Source organism: Dermacentor variabilis, chromosome 8 (assembly GCF_050947875.1).
Source record: "Dermacentor variabilis isolate Ectoservices chromosome 8, ASM5094787v1, whole genome shotgun sequence".
In the NCBI taxonomy this organism is placed as follows: Eukaryota; Metazoa; Arthropoda; class Arachnida; order Ixodida; family Ixodidae; genus Dermacentor; species Dermacentor variabilis.
The window spans coordinates 103,805,073-103,817,917 of NC_134575.1; the positions used below are offsets into that span (position 1 = coordinate 103,805,073).

At 46.9% G+C, this 12,845-nt stretch overlaps 1 protein-coding gene across 1 annotated transcript in view; it reads left to right on the forward strand.

The window, feature by feature from the left end:
* Window positions 1-12,845, forward strand: part of LOC142591510 (uncharacterized) — a 70,543-nt gene that overhangs the window by 13,047 nt on the left and 44,651 nt on the right. The gene's annotated exons all lie outside the window — the stretch shown is intronic.

Below are 12,845 nucleotides of genomic sequence, written 5' to 3' on the forward strand. Positions count from 1 at the left end.
ATTGCGTGCGCGTGCCTATGAGCAGCAGTTTCTCTAGATATTGCGATTCGCTTGGATATTATGAGTAGGACATCTAAGGCCTCCGCAAATATTTATAACTACCGGCACAATGGTATGCGTTCTCTTGTTTATGAAAACGCAGAGGCAGTGATTTGCCGCGAAGAGAAGCAAACAAGGCACAGGGAAGAAGCTCCGCATACCGGTGCAGAATAAGACGAACGTAGAGCTTTGTATAGCAGTTGTACTGAAGGTACAAAGTGAAGGTCATCTCATGCACAACAAAGTATAGTTGGTTACGAAGCGAGGTGCGACATCAGTAAGCACCACAACAAGAAATAAAGTCTTTACGCCGAGAAATATTTTTTCGGACTACGAGTCCTCGGTTATCTAACTGTCGGCACTTACTGCGTGTTTTATTGGAGGGCAACTGTTCGCTGTTATTTTAGGTGTCCCAGAAACTGTGGCAATTTTCGTACAACATTTACACGTTAGACAACACCATATATACAATTCCCTGCAATCGTTTCGGAAGCTTACAAAACAGTCACTTCAAATCGCTCAGAGCACAGCCCCTCACTTCTGCGCACATTCAAAATAATTAGTTTAATTGGATTACCTAGGACATAACGAATCGAGGGGAAACATACGGGAACGCAATTGTAGCTGGAAATTGTACACTGAGTAGCGAATGAATACGTTAACTCAATTTTCTCACATCAATTGGCTTTTCTATTTATTCATTTTTACTCTTTAAACAAATCCATTGGAAGCACTTGATACGCGAGAGCTGTCCTGCAGGCGGGACCATCTGCCCGGCAAGCAACAGTGTTCACAAGTGATTTGTTCACCTGTCCACACTTCACTGCATTTCGAAGGTGCTGCCTTCAGCCTCTGCTAACTTTTCACAGTGCGGTTGCTACCATACCTATGCCCACCCTGGAGGCGGAGCGAGGCGACTACAATCGCGAACGTGAAAATAGAAGTAGCGACACCATGTGTTCAGCACACCAGACAGTGTATTGCGCCAACCTTGAAAGGAATTGGTCCATGGCGCCGAGGGAACGAAACAGTGTGCCACACGTTCGTGCCGGATTCCGACTGGCACTGGTTAACAAAATATCAATTTCGCCAGAAGGATGAAGCAATGAATTTAATAGCAGCATGTTACAATATTACATGAAGTGTGATCAAATTAAACTATGACATTTTACGTACAGGAACCACGATGTCATTATGAGGCATACCATTTGGGGGGCGTGGGGGGCGGCAGTCCGCAAATTTGGACCACATGGGGTTCTTTACCTTAGACCTAAATCTAAATACACGGATGTGTTCGCAATTCGCCTCCGTCGAAATGCGGCCGTCGGGGCCGGGATTCAATCCGTCGACCTCGCGATTAGAAGCCCGACATCATAACCACTATGCTACCGCGGTGGGCCTGACGTGTAAGGCTCGTAGCTGTAGTGGCGGTATGAATTGAATTAAATGTAACCTAAGTAAAAACGAGCTGTTTTGCTAGGGTTCCTCATTTTCAATGCTGCTTTAGTACAATTTCATATATCTTGATTAACTAAAGTCAACGCCTTTCTTTGCGACCTTGCCACCATTTTTCCGCATCGGGTGTGTTTCAACCTTCTTTCCAAGGCTGATCGCGGAGGTCGTGTACAGCCGCACTTTTAATATTGAAGTATCAGGAGATTTAGGATAAAAGACATGCGCTGGCGGTGTTTCGTTGCATGGCCTAGTTTGTAGGCTGCCATTGCCAAAATACTGAGGAATACCTTGCTCAAAAGTGTAGGGCCTGGTATGAGGATGCTTAGCGATATAATGGTGTGGAAATACAAGCCACATATACCGCAAATCGTCTACCATGGCGTGGCATCAGCACCTTCACTATTATTTTATGCGGTATCTGCAAAACAATATCTTGGCCAGCACCGATGGTATCGCAAAACTACATTCTGACAAACTTGGTCTATACGTTACATCAGGAACAAGAAAAGGTAAGATAACTAGACGCGAACAACTTAACACCTGAGAAAAATATACAAACTAGAGTGAGCATAGCGTTAAGATCTGACTCGCATTATCAACAATATATAGGTTACTATTGTCTTTGTCACCTAGGTATTGCTTAACTTACACTGCATTCAGTACCCTCAATTCGTAGCTGATTGGAGTGCGGAGGTGTTGTTCATTTGTGTGAGCAAAGTACTTGGTTGCATCTCTCATTTGTGGGCACGTCGTAATGTTGGAAATTTCAGCTACTATAAGGCACCTAGTAGAGATTTTATCGTCGTTCTCGAGACACGATCTTGCCAAATGGTTTATCGTTAACTATCATGCTAAGTGTACTGCTTGCTTTGTGAATGTTCTATCTATTTATTAGGCAAATTAGCTTGTGTGCTGGGATGATGCGAGGAGCTGAACGGTTCTGGCGGGCCTAGAAAAGAATGCAGGCTGCCCATCGTGAATGTCTTTTTCTGCGTGATGCTAACAGGTATTACTTATTGTCTTCCAGTGCGTTTTTACAAGCATCATTGCCGCTCCGGATGTCTCTGTGACAAGTCTTTTCTGCACCGCGGTGAACGTCATCATACAGATTCTTTCCTCCGGCCCTCTCAACGTCGTTGGCTCCGTGCTGAAGGAATTGGAAAACGCCCTCGGAATGCAATGTGAGAACACCAGGCTCCGGGTAACCTTAGAGCTGATTAAAAGACGGTATTTTTCACCAGCCGTACACTTGGAGGATTTTAATAGTATTTGCGAACTTGCTGGTTTATTTACTTTGCAGCGTTTTAAATTCAACAATTACGTCCGAATGTCGCCCTAAAATTGCACGTTCTACCTTAGCGGTGACAAATGGCACAGTCACTCTGTAGCAGCAAACTTGAAGTCGATGTTTGTCTTAGCTAGTTATCTCCTCTCGTCCGTATTGGGTATGTTTGTGTCCAGCCTTATTGGTCGGCCAAATCCGGAGATAAGGCAGGCCTAAAGATGGGCCAATACCGAAGCTAGTGCGGTCTATGAATGTAGGACGATGGGGAACCTTGCGCAGTCACGAAATATTGCTCGTCCCTGTGGGTATGTCTAGTATAAAAATTAAGGCCAATGCCAAAAATATTGCAGTAAAAAAAATCGGCACTCTTACGTGTCCTCCTATTCCCTTCAAGCAAGGGGAAACGTGCTAAAGTGTCATGTGCAGTACTCGGCACTATTTTCACTCCAACTCTCTCGTGAAAACATTGTCATTCTTCGGTGTCAATTGGAGGTTGTATAGTCTTCAAAGTTATTTTTTTTTAATGCCGTCACCGAAGACCTTGCGCATTGCGCCTTTATTGTGAGTGAAAGAATGAATTAGCGCTCGCAAACGTTATCATAGACTGAAAGCGCTGCAACATTGTAATTACGCGCAAAATCTAACTGGAAATCAGTCGACAGTTCAATTGCAAGACTCAAGTACATCTGGCGCTTCTATTTACGCAACGCGCAGCAGTTTATCCACAACCTAGAGCTACCGAAAAGTATGCAGTTTCTGTCTGATGCTCTAGCGCCATTAATGGAACAACAGACTCGACTACGCGAAATTCTCAAAGCAGAGGGATGTAGGCAAGAACGTCTGTATCGACAGCAATGTTTGTCCAGCTTAATACACTCTCTCGACTATTCTTCTATGACAATTGCATGAACTACTTACCCTCCTCGAACTGCATTAGGGAAATGTGGATCAGCGATAGCTAAATAGTAAATGTTATTGCGAAGGAGCGCTCGTAAAACTAGGAAATACGCAAACAGAAAAGCAGGTTGGCTAGGACGCTGTGCAACTGCGCTAGCTTCTATAGCGAAGTTGTAGGCATTCGCAGCGTGTGCCTGCCTAGCTATTTGCTAATCAATTAACAATAATTACGCTGAGTTCTAATACATACGCTGACTCGGCCTACAAAATTTATAGCTCGCCCACGGGATGTTTGCGCGTTAAAGAAGTAGAACCACGAAGAAAGCTTCAGAAGTTCGTTGCAGCATTTGGACCAACCGGTAGGAAAACGTGTTGGTGGGTGAGATGGTGCTTCCTTGAGGCCATAGGCTAGCGTGAGGGCAAAACCACGAAGAACGATATCGACACAGGTCACAAGCCCGGTGGCACACGTCATAGGCAGAGACCCACGTCACAAGGGAATTTGATGTTTGCCTACGTATCTTTGTTTAACGCTGTGTCCTGGCGCTACGTTTTCTCTTTCATGCACCAACGTTAATGTAGCTACTCGAAAGAATAAACAATACAGATATCGTGTTATCTATCAGCGTTAGAAATTGACGTATCCCTACGCAGCTTTCCAGTGATGAACCAGAGTTGTTGCTAGGGCTAGCTGGTACATTACAACAATGTCAAACAGTATAATAGACAGGACTCACCAGCTGTGACGGGGGTAAGCTTGTTCTGCGGTTCTTTGCCTGTGATTAGGACTGCTTTTGTGTGATGGTGTGAATTAGGGAGGTTGTAACACAAATCACAGGAAAATGGACTCTGCCATTGCGTCACGCAAAATGTCCTCTTTTCCTGCAGGTTGATGTGATGCTGATAGCACTGATGGTTCGTCGAACTCAAGGTTCCGAGAAGCTACAGCCCCGCCTACGTCTGCGTTTGTTTAAAGCTGAAAAATAAAAGTATCAAAGAAAAGCGGAGCTGAGATTGTCCTTTCTTCGATTAGATTTTCTCGATCGAGCTTAAGTCTGCACTTTATCGTTCCAGTACGCTTACTTTTCTGCTTATTCTCACCTACCTTTAATTAGAACGTCTCCCTGACAATCTTCTTTCTTTTTTTACTTTGCGACGTCATACTCTACACATGCAGCTGAGCCGATGTAGTGTATATGTTTATTGAGAATTAAGAAAATTTCAATCTTCCGTTGGTAGCATAATTGCAAGAACACCTTCTAGAGAAAGCGATCCGGAATCGCTTATCTGTTTCTGGTCTGATAATTCATGCGGAAATTACGGTGTGTCTCGAGGTACATCTAACCGAGCAATTAGCCTGAGTGAAATTTGATGTTACACCTTACTTTTCCGGTAACCTTGGTTGTGTAGTGCACCTTGACTTAGTGCCGAACATCACTAGGATTTGTTGAAATTTTGAATATTGAAAGCATTGCTGCACACTGCGATTCCTGAAACGCTCTGCATGACATAGTAGCATGCAAACATCCTTTCGAAATTGTTTATCCTAATTCAGTTTCTTAGGATTGGAATATAGAAGTTTCTAATTTCGCCACCTGCCTACAATTGATAAACAGTTCCCTAAAACTGCAGCTGCTCATCGGCGCCGCCGGTCAGGATCTCACTCTCCCATCCCCTCACCTGACAGCCCCCTTCACGCCTATTGCTCGAGTTGCCTATTGCTCCGCTTACGCAAAACCGCAAGAATACTGCAATGATAAATCCCCTTAGCAACAACGCTGCACAAGTAGGCCGACTTATCTCACCTATCGCTACCCGATATACTTGTATGAAAGAGGTCGAAATTCTTCGGCTAGTTGACGCCTTCATCATCAGTCGCATCGTGTATGTTGCGCCCTTCCTATGCGTATGACACGGTGAGAAATATAAGATTGCTGTCTTCATCAAGAAAGCACGCAAACAAGCACTCGGCCTTCCGACCAACACCGCTAATGTAAATCAGGCTGAGTTGGTGTCCGTACTACTCTCGACGGTATCAAGAGAAGGGAAGCGCATTAGAGGACGGCAGAAGACTAGGTGGTGCGACGAGATTAGGAAATTTGCGGGTGCTAGTTGGAATCGGTTGGCGTAGGACAAGGGGGATTGGAGATCGCAGGAGGCCTTTGTCCTGCAGTGAACATAAATATGATGATGATGATGATGATGATGATGGCTACTCTCGATGAGCTCATCGAGGCTGAGCGCCCAGCTCACTACGAAGGCCTCTCCCACACAGCGACATGATGCTAAATCCTCAGTAAACTGTGCACCCCTCACCTATCGCAAGCTGGTGTTAAGCTGCCTATACCGCCGGACATTCGTGACACTTTCCTCATCTCCCTTCTCCCAAAGAAGATTCGCCCTGACTACAATGCAGCACGTCGCACCGCAAGAGCTCTGCAACTCGGCGATAGGTATGGGGGCTCTTCGTACGTCACTTACGTCGACGTCGCGGACTACCCGACCCACTCGGCCATGAACCTTGCCCTGGCCATGGGCTCGAAACTGGATATCACTATAACCAGCTCCATACGCACCATTCTTCCTGAAGAAGTCAAATAGGCTTCTATAGCTCTTGCTTATGGATCGACTTCTGCATCGTGCATCATCACTGATTACAAGACCGTCATACGTAACTATACCAGAGGATTGACCTCATACCAAGCGCACCGCACTCTTACCCGCACACACCGCTCACATCGCCGCAGCGTCCGCCTGATCTGGGCGCCGAGCCAAGCAGGTCTTACCTGAAACGAAGCCGCGCACGAAGCCGCCCGAGCAAGTGTCCTCCGGGCACATCGCTCCTCTTCTGGCCAGCAATTTTCTGGGCGGCTTCACCATCCGCAAGCCCCTGATCACGAGGCCGTAGCCTTCTGTCACAGCCACGCACGCAAGCGTATGATCACCTATGGTGAGATTCTCACGTGCTACCGTAAAGCCCACCTCATCTACCCCCGCCCTGACAAGTCTCTTAACACGCTTCAATCGACCGCGCGGAGGCACTTACAGACGCGTACCTTTCCCACACCATCTCTGTATCACCACACGTACACCGAAGCCTTCACACCTGGCTGCAAAACATGCCTCCCGCCACACGCAGATTTAAACCACGTTATCTGGGCATGCTCCGCAGCACCACACACCATCAAACACAGAGCCAATCCTATATTCAGAATAACTACATCCGAGCAGTGGGCCTCTATACTGCTCAGTGAATGCCCGGAGGATCAACAATCGTGGTTGTCCCGCTGGCCGACGACGCCGCCAGAACTTAAGATCTGGCCGTCGCTTGAGATACGGTGGCTCCGGTGGGCCTAGTCAACCGCTCCCCCGCCTCTCTTGACCCCATTAAGGACAAGAATAAAGTTTTCTCGCGCTTTGTCTAACCCAAAGAGGCTCCAACGTAATACGAAAAACCACTGAGATCTTTTCCCTATTCTTGTTTTCTTATCACATGTGCAACCGTATCATCAGCATAAATTCAAACACTAATCATTCCGAATCTACTATAAGCGCTTGTTCTATTTCCTGGTTAATCTGCATTTGTGCCATTGGCCTATTGCAAACATCGAAAGCAGCATTTGCGACATCTGAATAATTAGATCGTCTGCGCGTCTCACGTCCGTGTAATTACGCGTTACGCATACCAGGCGTTATGATCAATTATTTTCTCCTAGTATAAACATTTTACGTGGGGGCAGTTCCGACCTCCTAACAAAAAAGAGAAAGGAAATTGGGACCAGAAATGGTTTATATAACGGTATGCGAATAAACTTCTGTCTCATTGTTGTGCTTGGGCCCACGCAAACTTTGCAAGCGCTTCTGTGTGGCAAACGACATTACACTAAAATAATATATATTGCTTAACTAAACTATTCAATTTATAACGCGTTCGACTAGATTAACACGCCTCACGCTTGTTTGCGTGTGATTTTGACAAGATTGTGTACATTTGGACTTGTTAGAACATGACGTATACCGAAACAAAGAATAGTGGCAGAAACCACCTCACGCTGAATGTCGACGTCAAAGCGATTAGCAATGAACCGACGTAGCGACGCACACCGTAATGCCAGCGCAGAGATGCGCTTCGTAAGTGGCGCGTACGCAACCGTGCTGCTCTGTGGCGCTTCACTTAGGACACACTCATCATTCAGTTGAGCCTCCGCGAAGTACGCGCGTGGCGTTGGTGTGAATGCAGCCTTCCGACAAGTGTTTCGGATCATATGTGACGCGGTTTGAATACTTCGCAGCATATGACAAATTTCAAATGGCTTCTAATGCGAAAGCATTATATGGCTCACGAAACGGAAAATCTGGCGGCTTGGCCGAAGGCGTTAGAAAAATTTGGAGAACTTCAGATTCGCCTTTCAGAGTCTCAGTTTCATCTCTCCCGCGGCACTAGCGATCCTCACCAAATGCCAATCACCGGGACGGGCCGTTGAGCTCGTGTGGTTCCACTCGCAAGTGGAAGGCAACGCACTCGCCGACCACTATGCCCGAGAACTTTCAATCCTGGCCGAGGACGAGCCAGAGCTACCGCACCCCGTGACAAGCTACAAAGAAATTACGCAAATGTACAGAAGCGGCAGATGTAGGCTTCCCCGTCCGCATCCGCAACTCAACCGAATGCAACAAACGATCGTGCGACGCACGCAAGCGGGGTCGCTAGCGCATCCCGTGCTCTTGCACAAGATGTTCCCAACAGAGCATGACACGTCATGCCTTTTTGCAGACGGTCAAAAGGCACTCTAGCACACATCCTTGCAGAGTGCACTAAGCTCAAGAACCCCCCACCATCCCTACCCCCCCCCCCCTCCACAGTCCCAACCCCCCCGAGCGATGGGAGATTTTGTTGTCCAGCCCCGACCTACCGACCCAGCTCGCGCTGGCGGCTAGGGGCCAGGAACTGCTGGACGCATATGGGACCTGAGAAGAAGGTTCCACCCCATCTGGTGCCAGCGCGCACCAACCGTCACTAAGGGCTCAGCACAAAAGTTGATTCTCTCTCTCTTTCAGAGTGGAACGCGATAGCGTTCGAAGATCCATGAATACTTTCACGGTTCCCGTAAACTGGAGCTTATGTAACCCTAATGTTTACCGGAAACCCTGACAGCGATGGCTACGCACGAAGGCGAGTTTTCTGGTAGAAACGCGGCATCTTGCGTGAGCCGAGCTTCTGTTACTGTTCGGCACATTTAATATTTCAGCCTGAAAAAATCTAAGTTAAACGGTATGTGCTGTCGGTGTCTTTTTTTCTTATTTACATGACATTTGTTTGTGCATTGTAATTCTCAAAATTCCGAGGAACAACATTGTAAAGAATAAAAGACGAGGTATGAGAAAGTTGGTGATAGAAGGGTGTTCTGTTACACGTGCTTCGAAATTATTTTTGTCGAAAAGACGATCGACGCTCGACGAGCGACGCCGGATGCGGAATGTCAGCGCCGGAATTTCGGCGACATGGGGCCCTTAACGCGTCAAAAAGTCACGCTGTCACAGAGAGGCTTTCGTGCCTCTGCTCGCGCATTCGTACAGTGGCGCGGATTCCGTTCATCATGCCAGCGCTCCCATAGTGCCCCTCCGTCGGCGAAGGCATTGACGGCACTGGCCCGCTGCCAGTCGCTGATGTGATTTCGGTGAGTTCTTTCGTGCGCTTCGGTGGACGAGCCTTCGGCTTCTCGGTCAGAAAGCTGCACCCGGTTCCTTCGCACGACCACGCATGTATGCCAACAAGGCCGAGGAACGGGATGCGAGAACAAGGCAACGTGGAAACAATAGCATTACGCTTCGTAAAAGAATTTGTCATCGGGAACGTGGCACAATACTTTGGTATTATTTCAGGTAGGAATACCGAAGTACGCTTGACTTGTTTGATATTGCAAGGTGAAAGATACTAATTGGCACACAGTTACCCAAGGACGGCACATATAGCCACTCCGTCCACGAGAAACAGCAATAGTCACATTGTTAGTATAAAGCAAGCATTAAGCATAACATTGGGAGCTAGTATTAGCGCATAATTTTGTGTTGTTATCAAGGAGGATATGTGGGAGAGCGTGATAAAATAAAGTACACGCGTTTTTTACCGCGTAAACGCAGGCAGTGTTGCGTATTAGAGAAGAACTCCATAGTAATTCAGAAGGATAAAGTTTAGCCACTTTAATTGTGTTTCAGAAAACAGTAGATTTGACCAGAAAGGAAGGGTTTTATGATGGATCAATCTCTGTCAGTAAGTTAATGCACTTTTCTATTGAATATATTGCAGTCGTTTTCACGGTCCCGCTGTCAAGTTATTGCATCACAGCAAACGCGTTTACAGCCTCACCCGGATATAACGAAACTGGTGATGGCGAAACAATAAAACGGAGGTTTCCTAGCGATCCGTCCTTGACATCGCATACCGTGGTTGTTGTTGCTAAAGTGTTGCCTAATAGGTCATACGTAGGAGAAAAAGGTAACGTACCCGGTGGTGAGATCTAGCGTCGCCTCCTATCACAAAAACTCGATCCTATAACCACTACGCGAAGCTCCGCCTCGACCGGTACGTAACAAATTACAGGTAAATATTTCATTGTAATCAGCTATATTGTTTGGTATCTTTCGGGTAGCCGATTACATTTTTTTACTCACAGACGGTCACTTTTGATCAATTCATTTTTTTCGTCAGTCAATAACATACAACTGGCTGCTTTATGGACGAGACAAACTGTAACATGAGACAGTTCTGAGCACCTTAATTTGGCGGCTACTAAAGCAGAATGTTCGCTGTCGTACACAGCAGACGCAAACGAAGCCTAGGATCCGCGGCTCTTCGTTGTCGTAACCCCTCGGCTTCGCGCTCCCTCCTGGAAAGTCGGCACGTCGACGACGAGCCCTTCCTCGAGCGAGTTCCCGACGGCGTTTATTAAACGCCGCCTGCTCTTCGACCGAACGCACAACGCCCGGCCCGCTCGCGCTGCTGTTCCTTCCACGCAGCCTGCTCTTCGGCAGAACGAAACAAACACCTCCTCCCCATCTGACTGGCGGGCCTGCACTGGCGGGACACGTCGGGCGCAAGAGTTGAGCAAGCACGCGATCACACCTTCTCCCTCATCCGGAGGGAGTGGGGCCTGTGATTGGCTCGCGCCTTACGCCTTGTCTACTTCTTCATGCATTCGAACTGAATGACGGAATAATATCCCCCAGTGCACATTCTCTTCTTTTAATCTTTCCGTCCCATTTTCCCTTTCCCCAGTGTAGGGTAGCCAAACGGGCTCAGTCGTGGTTAACATCCTTATCTTTTATTTATCATTTGCTCTCTCTCTTCAAGCATATAAAACCCCGCTCTAAAGGGCACGTATAATGAACCGACAGTGGCTGGGAAAATAATGCAACAAATAAAAACAAGCTACCGTGGCTGAATCGGTAAGCGGGGTGGTCTCGCGAACCGACAGGCGGTGATTCGAATCCCAGGCGGATTTTATTTTTACGTGCGGTTTGAGTTTTTTTTTTTTAGTGTGGCAACGCCAACACCGTCACGAGTGAGGAAATACAAGTTTCGCTTTAAAAAGCACAATGCACGCGAATCGACGCTCATCTCAAGTGGTTTTATAGCAGATAGAATGAAGAGCGGTTGAAGGAACGGAGGCTTTATGTGCCTTCGCTCTGTTGTTGTGAGGAGCGCCATTGCCGCTATGGGGTTGTGTGCAAATTGCTAGTGGGGCTGAGCGTAAAAGTTTAAATAAAGCTCCCTTTTGAGGGATGTGTACTAGAGCCGGTTTACACAATATCACGTGTCGAAGTTGAAAAGATAGATAGCGATCTAAAGAAAGGAAAGACGCTTGATTCTGCAAGCCGTCAGAGAGCATGGCGATGCGTCGCCAGGGAAGAAGGAGGGGGAAGTGAATGATGATAGAGAAAGAGAGAGAATGTGGCCTGATAGACTCCACTATGCGCGACAGGTGGCAGTCCTCTTTAAAGTGGCCAGTGTTGTAGTGGGCGCCCACAAGGTGTCTACTCCAGTACAGAACTTGAAAAAGGCATGCACTCAAGCAAAAGGCAATAGACGCGGATGGACGCTGGACTTTGCACTGTTCTTTATTGAAATTCACAATAACGCGTATAACCTGGGAAGCATGCGCACTTTGAACTCCTCCCAAGACATGTGCATTGATAACACCTCGAAAAGTAGATTGCCACACGAGAAAAGATTGAAATGTCTAAAGCCTTTGCTTTGCGTAGGCGCAATTTATGTCACGCGGGTACCTCCTTCTTCAAGTTCATCATGCACCAACTAGCGCAGAAACTTGCTCTAATCCCGTGTCGAGAACACTATCCATAGCGACACTGCGAACCAGCTCAAGGCGCAGACGAAAAAACAATTGTCTTACAAGGGCAGCTTTCTTTTGAATTATTCGATTGTTGTCTGCCTTTTTTTTCCTCACGAGAGAACAAATGCGTAATTACAAATGTCTGTTATAGAAGAGCTTGAGTATTGTGAATTACTCGTCGTCGTCGTCGTCATCATGATCATCATCATCATCATCATCATCCTATTTTATGTCCAGTGCAAGACGAAGGCCTCTCCCTGTGATCTCCAATAACCTCTGTCCTGCGCCAACCGATTCTAACTAGCAACCGCAAATTTCCTAATTTCGTCGCACTACCTAGTCTTCTGCCGTCCTTTACTGCGCTTTCCTTCTCTTGGTATCCATTCTGTCAACCTAATGGCCCAACGGTTATCTAATCTGTGCATTACATGGCCTGCACAACGTCATTTCATTCTCTTGATGTCTATTAGAATATCGTCTATACCCGTTTTCTGTCTGATCTAAAGCGCATTCTTTCTATCTCTTAAAGTTATGCCTAGCATTCTTCGTTTCGTTGCTCTTTGCGCAGTCCTTAACATGTTCTCAAGCTTCTTTGTCACTCTCTTCCCTATAAGTCAGCACCGGTAAAATGGACTGGTTGTATACCTTGCTTTTCAGTGCAAACCGTAAGCTCCCAGTCAGGAGTTCACGATGTCTGCCGTATGCGATCCAACCTATTTTTATTCTTCTATGAATTTCCTTGTCATGGTCAGGGTTCCTTGTGATGAGTTGACCAAGGTTAACGTACTACTTCACAGACTCTAGAGGCTGGGTTGCGA